Source organism: Bombus huntii, chromosome 6 (assembly GCF_024542735.1).
Source record: "Bombus huntii isolate Logan2020A chromosome 6, iyBomHunt1.1, whole genome shotgun sequence".
Lineage (NCBI taxonomy): Eukaryota > Metazoa > Arthropoda > Insecta > Hymenoptera > Apidae > Bombus > Bombus huntii.
Genome location: NC_066243.1, coordinates 8,394,612 through 8,406,663, shown reverse-complemented (window position 1 = coordinate 8,406,663; position 12,052 = coordinate 8,394,612). Strand labels below are relative to the sequence as shown.

The window sequence follows — 12,052 nt, the reverse complement described above, 5'->3', positions numbered from 1 at the left end:
CGATTGAATCGAGAGAGAGAGAGAGAGAGAGAGAAGAGCTTGTGGTCCAGGTTACGAAAGGTAAACCAACCGGTGATGTAATGTTGCGAGTCGATTGCAAGATTCCTTCTTCGACGGGAGAAGCAAGTTAACCTGGTGGTGATCGTCCGCTCGAGACGAAATTTTCTCATGATCATCGCTATTTAGTTCTCGTACTTCTTAACGATGTTAAAGCTTTCGAAACTTGTACGTATCTCGATAATTGCCGCGTTTCGCAGTTCCACGTTTCAATTTAGTTGTTTGGCGATTGCTACATTGTAAATGTAGGATGGAAGGACGAAAATGATTCGAAATAATATCTCTAGGATAATACGGACGAATATACTTAATAGTGATATTAGTAATTAGCAACGTCGACATAAGTAACGTATGAGTTTTATAACAAATCCAATGGAGTAGAGAAGTTATAAAGTAGATTTCTATTTACTTTTAACGTAACGTATGTTATCTTCATTTGTGTACATATTTCGTATTTCGTGAATATTTTACTTTCTTGTCATATTATGTTGCTAAAAGATATCTTTCCTCATGGCGTTGAATTATGAATAACGTCAGGATGTATGTTCCATAACTTCAGGTAGCATAGTGAAGACCTTGTTCTTATTTTTTGGCTCCCATCTTGTAAATTCCAGCCTTGTTCCCATATACCAGCCTTGTTATAAGTTCAAGATGTACATGAGTATGAATAAACTTGGTGGGCACTTAGTGAATCATCAACGTAATAAACGAGTTATTAAAAGAGTTAATTCCATTAAAGGGACATTAATAATAATTTAATTACTTGTTACACAAGATGAACTTCGTAAAAGGAATTATCATATTCATCTGGAATCTAGAGTACAACAATTATTTCTTCATCGGTTCAAGGCTCCAGTTATCTTACTTTCGTTTCTTAGAATTCTTTCTTTCATTTCTTTGAACGTATTTTTAAGTCCCAGTTCTAGTATCACGCAAACGTGACAGATTTTATTACGGTATCACATGTCCCAGAACCATGTCGTTATTAGACAACTATACCACGTACGTTCAAACTATCATTTAAGATAAAAACATTCTTACTCCCTTTCCCAAGCAATAGATAGCAGCAATCTCCTTCAATTTCAATCTCATTTCTATCATTTCGAACATGCTGTGCTTTTTTTTGATGATCTTGCATCTATCATATTATATCCATCGTATTTTGTTATCGCTAACGAATCTTTTAGTTGGAGGAAAATATATAAACCAATGAAGTATGAAGCCTACGTAGAAATTCGTTTCACCTATCAAATATTATAGCGAATACCGTACAATTTTCGTGTTCAATCTCAAATAAACGTTAGAATAAATCCTCTTCCTTCGGATCTCCAACTTCTTTTGTTTCATCGTTTCTCTTTTTGCATTTTTTTTCTATTCCTCTCGTGACGTGTCCTATTCTCAAGCAAATAGAGTGCGTCGTTTTCAGGAAATTTTTTCGCAGGCACGTACTCACGAGCATCGTAGCGTGGCGTCGCACATAATGCAACATCCTGTCGAATCATTGCTTTTGTATTACGTAAAACGCCGCCCGGTATACGAGGGCAGGATAAAGAGAGAGGAGGAGAAAAACGCACACTGCAGCGCCGTTCTTTTTCTTCTCCTCCTTCTCTTTTTCACTTCTTTTTCAGTCTTTTTTCTATTATTATACGCGTGTCCCTGGCCAATTGCACAGAAATGAACTCGCCGACTGCAATTATCCTCGCGAGTGAGTTCTCGACCGCCTCCTACTTTCATTCTTGTTCCCACAATACATAATAGGCTGTATTGTTAGAAAAGAAACTAGACTACTCCTCGTCCTTTTACCAACTAGAAGTAAACTCTTCTCTTTTCTTTTCATATATATTTTTTTCTGCTCGTCTATATCCCGTTACGTCGTCTGTAGTCGCCTCATCGAATATGTAATAGTAACTGAACTGCTCATAGATTTTCTCCAAGGAATCATATAGCACAATTTCTCGCATGAAGACAGTTTTAAAATACAATCTCTGTCAATCATATATTACCAAAAAACTGTCATCTTATTAAATTTGTTTACGGAGTTCTGTGAAAAAATATTTACGTAAAAAGTGTTACTTTCTCAACAGTATCGTTTCTCCTTTTATATTATACTATTATATTATACTTTTTATACTTATATTATACTTTTTTTTATACTATTATATTATACTTTTTATACTTATATTATACTTTTTTTTTATACTATTATATTATTATACGTTTTATATTATACTATTATATTATACTTTTTATATTATATTATACTAAGCTACGTTCTTTTAATTACCAAACAACACAAAAACCAGGAAACCAACGACATCATACTCATATTTTCTTCCTTATAATCTCCATACAAAGTCAGTTAAGCTTCTGGAGGAAGCGTACAAAGTAGAGGATTTGTTCATCGATCTCTTTATCGAATCCCAAATGAAGAAGAACGACGCCCTTGAAATTTTAAATTACAATCGCGTTGATTCAAACTTCTCATTCAGCGCATTTAGCCGTGTGAAGAATCGATTTTGATGTGCTGATCGAAGCACACGGTGAAGAATCTATTTTAAGAAATCGAGTTATGCGGTAAATATTCCCCTGCATATATGCACACATGTACGTATGTACGTTTTGTTTGATCTGTCTTTCTGTGTTGGATCGATAACGCGGTTTGAGAATCGGACGAGAAACGTCAGAATAATTTTAGAAAAAGGACACTCGAGAAGCCTTAAACGGGAACGATCGTAACACTGTAACGTGTAAGATAACGGTTCCTGCCGCGCAAAAAGAACGGTTTCTCGTTTGGTTGCCAAAGTCACAGTACATGTCAGTTAGTACCAGAGTTTAGAAATGTGCTCACGTAAGAAATTATACGTTCTACCCACTATTGGTGATTTATGATCCTCTCAGAATTGTAGTTTGTACTTGCGCTTTTTTTAGAACAGGTTTTAAACAGAGAGATTATTCGTTTAAAAAGAACCAATTGTTACATTCAAATGATTTTTCTGTAGCTAAGAATTTTTCGGATATTGCAGAAAATACGTTTCAGATCCATCAAGAGTTGTTTTCATCCCCTTCGATATGGATCTTGGATTTTCGTAAAAATTTAGCCATTTACGTTTAAAAATGGTCAGGAAGTTATCAATTCTAAAAATGTTATACCGAGCTACCACAGTCTTGATCTTTTTATATTTTCACCTTTTTCATATTTTCCAAGAAACGATAATTTTTTGTAATTAACATTGTCTAGTAATCTTCTTTAAAAATCTACATTTCTCAATGTCAGCTCTGAGTCTCCACTCCTCTTTTCACTTTTCTTTATTTTCATGGCTACCGTATCCAGCTACGCAGTACAAAGTTAACAATGGCGATAATAAATTATTATTGTTATTATTATTATCTATTTAATTCTGGCTTTTTTGCTTTGAATGGCTTTCAGTTATCGGCCTTGCAACCGTACATAATCTTTACCCAATACAACAATAATGATAGTGAATTGTAATGAATAAAGAAGTATGGAATTCGATAAAAATTTCATAAGTCGAGAAAACAAAGACTCTCCGAAGTGGAAGGAAAGGAAAAGCGAACGGGCACAACGTAAATAAGAGAAATTTACGTCAACTTGCTCAAGGCATTTTTGCACCTACAATGACCTACATAGTTCTGTTGTTTCTCTAGTCAATACAAGAGTTTCTTCTTCAAGGAAAAAGAAGCGTACACTAACTAACGACTATTTTTGCACAGTACGCATCCTTTCCATCTCTTCTAAGCTTTTGTAAATTTACACACGACAAATATTTATGCCATTTGTATCCACTCGGGATTGAGAGAATTTATATTTTATCCCGTACGACTTAGTTTTTCTTTTTCCTGTTTTCCTTTCATTTCTTGGAAGCTATCATAGAACTGATATGAAAAAGAAATGACCGTGTTTTTTTTATAGTTAGTTAATTGCAGATATCATGTATATCGCAATTGATTTAATTAAATTAAAAAATCGCAAATTTAATTAAATTAAAAAATAAGTTGTTACGTGTAAAAAAATGTAATGAATGTTTTTCTATATTCTATATATATATTTCTATTTTCTATATTCTATATATATTCTATATACGAAATTGATGATCTAATCATAAGAAATCTAGTTTATCACGTGTACTGCGTACATCTCAAATCCATATTTTTTTTACGATATACTTTATGATATCGACTTGATAAAGTCTTTTTAAATACTGAAAATCCAATCAGCAATGAAGGTGTTAACCTATTCATTAAATTGCTTCCTAATCAAAGAATTCTATATTCGTAGAATTAAAATTTAACAAAATACGAATCAATTTTAGTTAGACCAATTTCGATTCTTATAATTCCTAGGAAAATTGAAACAACACATAAAAGGTAGAAAATAAAGAAATTACTATATTGCAAAGATTGAATGAGTTAATATTGTTCGTGATAATATTCGCGGTAAAAATTCTGTTTGGTAAAAGAATTCAACAAGAATCAGCGAGCAAAGTTAAAAAAGCGGACAAAAATTCCGAGTGAGCCTAATGAAGATTGTAAACTGCACAGAGCGACGGAGCTTTAAAGATCAGAAACCCAGCGGAGAATTGTAAATTAGTCGTCAAGTGGTTGGAGCAATTAATGGCTGCGGCTTGCTTTCGCATATATTGTACTGCAAACGTTTGCTTGTGGAAGCGCTAAAAAGTTGCAACAATAGGAGCAAAATAAAAGTCAATGCTTTCACACTTCATGGTCACGCGAGCAATTATCATCTCCCCTTTGTTCCTTTCGTTCAAATGAGAATCATAAACTTTTAAATTATTGGCCATAGTTTCATTTACGAAGCAGTTTTTAAATTGTAATTTAATGTAAAATGTAATTCAAATTGAAATAATTCGATTGCATTATTTTGATCTGTTTTTCTTGATAAAGAATTAACGTAGTATTTGGAAGAGATAGACAATTTTTTGCTCGAATTATTAAAATTAGTCTTTGACACATTTACAGATTTTTAAGTGCTTCTAAACTTCTGCATATGCACCGATCTCTTTTCTTTTTCTGCAACATCGCCTTCTACTGATACCAATAATATCATACCTGTTAATTCAAGGACGAATAATATCATACTTTCGTAATAAATCTATTGCAATAGAAAGTTCCATTAACCGAGCATGGCCGAGTAAAATCGCAGAAACAAATCTACAGAAAGGAAATCTTAACTCAAGTATCCAAGACCTCTTAAAATACCAAAAATAAAGCTACTTGAATTGAATCTCGACTCAGACCATCGATCCACCAAAATGCAGTGCAATGTTGAAAGATAAACAGATGAGAATAAAATACAAGATATCTTAACTATAAAATAGATTTACCTTCTGAGAAGATTATAGGATATTTAATTATATCTTAATCAGTCTTATCGACATTTAAAAAATACGATTAAATTATAATAATCCTCTTAGCATCCATAAACATCCCATTTACATCCTCTTAATTGATTCACCATTCTTACAATACACTTAATTGCTCAGTATTCTCTAAAAATTATCATCGAGCTGCCTCAAATCGATTATTTGACATTACTACTAGCCAAGACTGTTGGTCGACAAAGGTTTAAGATCTTTCTTGGCACAACTATGATGTTGAGTTTTATTGAAATAGAAGCATAATTATGTACCAGACTATGGATATTTATACAAACTTATTTGTTTTGTAGTCTAGTCGTAAATTTGTACTCTAGTCAGTGAATCTACTCGCAAATTTGTTTCACCTATTAATAATATAAAAAATATTGTACTTTGGTTAGTTACATATTTTTGTACCGAGCGTGCATTCTATTTATTTTTTCATCTTTAAATTCCCACGGATGCATAAAAATCCGTAGTCTAACGATCAGATATATCTCATTATTTTCATAACTGTTTTTCCTTATTATACGCTACTTTATCCGTATAATATGCTTCAACGAATATGCTTCTAACATAGACAGATACTGCCTTTCTCCGTAATCCTCCAGTATCTCTGGCTAACTATAATCTATCATTTTTGTGGAGTAATGCCTCCAGTTTCCGCGGCGACCGGACATGATTGAAGCGCGGTTGCGTGTTCAGCAGCCGGCTTATTCCACGAGAGGATTTCGACATCGTTTGCTCAAGGCTAGGAACTATTACACGTACATATGACCGATCGCCAGTCGCCGGTTTTGGATCGGTTTCTCCGTGTTGTTGCGATCGCCCGAGCAAAACGATACGAAGAATGCTACTAGTCGTAGCGTACCAACATCTTGTATAAAATGGAATAACAAGAAAAACCCGGCTTGTCGTACGTGACTCTCTGGGCGTAGAACAATCAAGGTCGATAGAAACGATCATATGCCATTTATGTAGGCCTTTCTGTTTCTGCGGATATATTTACCCTGATATATCACGCGTTCTTTTCTGTTCTAATCGAACGTGCGCTTCGAGTAGATTTTTACGCCCGATCTTATGTTTCTTATCGTTATGTATGTAGCGGGCAACAACAATGAATTGACGCTATATATCAATTACGTCACGCAATATCAGAAGCTAAATTGATTAAGTCCATTTTCTGAAAGTATCGTTGCTTTAGTGTCACAATTACATGACTCTTGTTTCATTCTTTACAGACTAAAGAATTAACTTCGATGGAGTTCTTAATTATAATTGAACATGTATAGGTAACGTATTATGGTAGATATTATTATTATTATTACAACCGATATTATAATCTCAAGAAACGAATTAATCTGCTATTATCGCGTATACATACATAGATATGTTCGTGAAATGATCCCAAGTTTTAGATTTGTATATATGTACGCTTGATAAAAATAGCGTAGTTGGTACGGTGGGATGAACTTCACTGTATCTGCAGTGATGATGACTAACTTGGTATATATCTTGACTTAACCGAAGAATTCACTTTTATCTATTAGATTTCTAAGTAAGTCAAGGTCAGTGTGTAGACGGTCAGTGCTGATCGGCAAAAGTATTCGGTATTTGGATTCATCGTTCTACAAAAATTAGATAAACCTTGATCTCCTATCGTTTCTTGCAATGAAACAATAATCAGGGAAAAGTTAGACACGGTATTTTTACTAACTAAAAAGATATATGTATACATAAAATATTTAAAATAGAGTACTCAGTATAATATTTAGTACATGATGCAAATCTCACTGCGTTTGAAATCCGGTTATGATGATCAGTTCTCTCCATCGCCTATATTCTATAAACTTTCCATTAGCGAAGGAAGTGATAATCTAGTGTTCTCGACACGAGTTTAAGTATCTATCTAAGTATTCAAGTTTGTGATTCGCGATGAAAAAATTGTAGAAGAGATCGATCTCTCGGAAGTCGTGTTTTCCCCGAGCCAATTAAAGTTCGGTGGTGACGAGCGACTTTTTGACGCTGCGTCGTATGTCTCCTTCTGTTTTCCCAATTAAAAACAACGAAGACAAATGTATGACGTAGCGAGAACACAGCGTCGAAAAATCGCTCGCCCTTACTGTGCGCCTAAACCATGCAGAAAAAGCAGGCTTTGAAAAAGCAAGTACGTTCTTGTTGCCATTGCCTGGAATTCTCTGGCTGAGTGGTTGAGTCACAGTTCAAACAGGGGAGATAGAAGCCTCGAGTATTGCTCGAGACACATAGCAACCCATCGACGAGACAAAGAGGCGGAGATACTGGTTTCCATCTTACTGCTATAGGATGAAGGGATATAGTCGATAATATTAGCAAATTTATTTCGAAATTAAAGTGGACACGAGATCGATTAATATGACTAACGTTGAATTGTAACGCGCAATAAAGAGATTTATCAGGAAGCAGCTTCGAGAATGTCCACGGGAATCTTCGTTTCTACATATCTTTAAAGGAATTAACGTTTTGTTTTGCTTACCGTATTCCGCTCGATTTTATAATCATTGTTTCATTCATGAAAGTCTCGTGAATCACCATTTCCGTTTGAGCTTGTGTCCATCGAAGAAATATGTGACAACGAGAGGAAAGGGGAAGGAAACAAATGAAAATTAATTCACGTCAATACGAATTCATTAGCAATCGATAAGATTATAATTAGCTGTTGTTTAATTATCATCGTTCTCACTATCTCTTACAATAAAGGAACGCCGACCTTCGATTCTATTTTTATTATTTGGAATCCGCAAATGGATAAGAAAAAGTAATTTCACAATTTCACCAGGTTACGTAGGTGTTACGGTAATCGCATTCGTGCTCAGCTACCATTGCACTATACGTTCTGTTTGCCCCGTGAACGAAAGAGACGGGTATGTGCACGCAAAATGGTCCGATTTCCACGAGTAGCTGGTGCAACGGTGCAACCAAGCGAACGGATTAGTGGGTTTGTTCTGATTATGCAATGACATTTGATAATCGACTATTCCACGCTGGCTGTTATCATCATAATTCAGTCGGCTTTATGGAACAGTCGCTTTTGTTCTTTTTTCTCCGCGTAGCAGTTTATTGAACTGGACATTAATTGTATTATATATTATATATACTGATTTTATATTATTGCAGCTTTATATTATATTTATATTATTTATATTACACGAAAGCTTTATATTAAGAATTTTAATATCACTTGTAATTGGTACCATTCCTATTTTACAATCATCGTACAGTAACGCAAAAACTCAGCCATTAACGCGAGTATGGTAAACACGAAGATTCCTGCAAAAAATAGCAAACTTGTTTCTTTAAATTCTTAATAACGTAAAGTAAAACTCGCAACATTCTCTAACTGATTAACTTTGAACGCAAACTTCCTCGATAAATATTTGAATAAAAACCGACTTCACTTAGAAAATTGAAAATATAGATTCTATGGGAAATACGAAAGAGTTTCAAGGCTTAAAATTTCCAGCAACGTAAAGTAGAGCTTCCAATATTTTCTAAGCGACCAACTTCGAACGCAGACTTCTTCGATAACTATTTAACGAAAACCGACTTCAATTAGAAAATGAAAATATAGATTGCGAGGAAGATACGAAAGAATTTCGTGCCACGAAACCGAACCACTGAACTGTACTTTGGAATTCGGGTTAATTACAGTCCTGTAAATCAAACATTTGAAACTTAGATTATCATTAAATTTTGCCTCTATGAAAAACCAATTTTGTCAAAAATAAATAGCTATATTGTCGGTACATGGTCCACTATCACCTACCGAATGTCAAGAGATTTATGTGTGTTCACTTTGTCAAACCGTGGGTGATCATAGTGCAATATACTGTGCAATTGCAGTTGATCTGGTTGGCTGACTGGCCTTTCACCGATCCATTCCATCGTTGTATGTACCACTCGACTAATCGATCGTGTTGTATTCGACGATCGAAAAGGTTCGCGAATCCTCATGATCGAGATAGGTCAGTCATTGACAATTCTACTGTTGAATACAAGTACAACTTCAATGTCAACCGTAAGCTTTTAGAGCCCGTAGTGAACTTATTTTAAACTTTGCACGGTGTAAGTTTCATATTTTAAATGTCACCATACGTAACGCAATAAATATTTTGCTTTCTACAAACAATCGCAACAATAATGCACATATTTCTCGTATCTGATAGCAGAAGAAGATAATTATTGCAAATTATCCATTCTCAATTCTTCGTTATCTTATTACATCGTTAAAAAATAAAATTATCTCTATTTAAAAATTGACTATTTCCGTTCTGAAGGCAATATCAATTCTCAAAATTTACTGTGGCGTCGGCGATTTTAGATATAGGAAAATAAAATTTAAGGAGCACGTTAGTTAAAGCTCTTACTTTATTTACGCGTTTTGCACAAAAAGAGCTTACATATTCCGAGGCCTTTTTACATTCAACAGTGCAATTTAGTTCGACTTACGTTAAATCATTTCTTAGGATTGACTCTATGCAGGATGAAGCTCTTCGAAGAGAAGCTTCGTTTGCAAACTTTGAAAGAATCGAGAAATCAGATTTCTGGGATTTCTAATGTCGAAGAACGCACTCGACGGATGTCTGGAGCTTTTTGTTAAACTCAAGACTGTAACATTCAGTATTCAGATTAATATCAGATTATACAGAATATTCTAGAGTTTCGAACGTTTCAGGTATACTAGTCTACCTTGCAAAAGTCAGACCCGTGTTCCCTCCAGAACTTCTAGGATATCATTCATGAAGTTTGACCCACATCGCGCAGCTCATTATCACAGCCTACGTGTTAAGTCTTTGCCAACCACTCCAGTTATGCTTGACCAGCCATGCTTTAACTCGAAATTGTGCAATTTTGCATTTGCCATATCACCTGGCAATAGGAGCAAAAATATATGAGAATATAAGCTGAACCTTGCGGCGCATCCAAGTTGCATTAGAATTGTTTCGTTGATGTAAAAGTTTTATTTTTATATTTACTGTCTGCTAACACGAATGGCTCTGCTATGCTTTAATTCGCAATTATGCTGTTTTCATCGCGCTATTATTGTACCCGTATGAACACAAGTTTAAATGCAGGTAACTTGACTAATCTGAACCTTCAGATCGTCGGTTTGTGGATCACTGATCGTCTCAAGATGAACTCTGTTGCAAGACCTCGCGTAGACTCGATCAAAGCGCGACTAAAAAAGAACTCTGTGTTCTACTATTTCGTGGCTTCGTGGAATGGCCGATTTGATACTTCGTCTGTGTCGGAGTCTACCACGTTAGACGATCCATCTTGACAGCTTTCACTTTCGTTCACACTAGCCCCGCGTGATCTCCAAACAATCTCCCCTTGATGGTAGCCTCGCCGCGAACGACGAGGATTTTTGGCTAGTCTGACTGTTTGAACCTCGAATTGAGAAGTGACTCGAGGTCCAAGACCCGAGATTACGAGATTCAGGTCATGATCCTCCGCTTCCTGTGTCGTTTTTCGCCACGAAACGTCGCCTGCAATTATTTCTTTCTCTTCTCGAACACAACGATTCGTTAATTCGCTTGGTAAACAGATCTACTTGTCGTTTTATTAGCATGGATAAGTGTGACAAGGTTGACGGAAAGGTTTATGGATATACTACACATATTACCTGTTAGAGCTCAGAATTATAGTTGACGTCAAAGAGTTTAGAAAGGCCGTTCTCGAGATACGTGGTACGATGACTCATTCGAGGAATAGTTATACACATTATCACTTCGCAAAGTTCAACGTATCCCATATCGCGTATAAGCAGTGTAATTATTGTAAATAGTTGCGTTTCGAATGTTATACGCCTCGACTTTCGTACGCTTTTAAATCTAAATTTAATTGATAAAAGATTAAAGCTAGTTTCGTCATCGTCTCGAATTAATTTTCTCGATTTGATTTTCTTCAATCAGTTTCTCGACAAGCAAGAAGATGGCATAAAGAATTCCAAGATAACGCTCGTAACTTCACATCACTTTCCTCCATTTTTCAATTTATGCAGTTGATTAGTACAGCCTTTGAAAGGCTGATATGACGCAGCTGCCAGCCAATTATTATATTGAAACACAAGAGATCTAGATAGTAGAAGCAGAGATCGTAAATGGTACTCTAATAACCACGAAACGAGTAGGGTTCCTAGGTACTCCTTCACAGAGAACAATGAGCATTCGCGAGAATTAGACCTGCAGGAAGTACGTTGTGGTTTGTCCTCTCACGCATGACCTGGAAACCCCGTTGGCCGAGATATCTTGGAACCAGACGAGAGGGAAAAAAAAGGTTGAAAGTAGGCTTGTTACATAATCATTTTGAGTAACGTCACGATGTGAAATAATACGGTTAACATATCGCTGCGAAACTCTTTTCTTAAGTTACTCTCAGCTCTTATTATGTTACAATAAAACGAACGTTCAGTAGTTATATAGTCGTTCCACTAGCTTATGATTTTCCATGATCTTCCATGATTATCGAGTAACCGTAGAATGTAATGAATGTATTACTTGTATAATAATCATTTGCGCGAATTAACGATGATGTGCTCGAGGAGAAAATTTAAAAGC

At 35.3% G+C, this 12,052-nt stretch overlaps 1 protein-coding gene across 2 annotated transcripts in view; it reads left to right on the top strand.

The window, feature by feature from the left end:
* The window catches only part of LOC126867058 (cell growth regulator with RING finger domain protein 1-like), a 43,188-nt gene that overhangs the window by 27,673 nt on the left and 3,463 nt on the right, over positions 1-12,052 (top strand). The gene's annotated exons all lie outside the window — the stretch shown is intronic.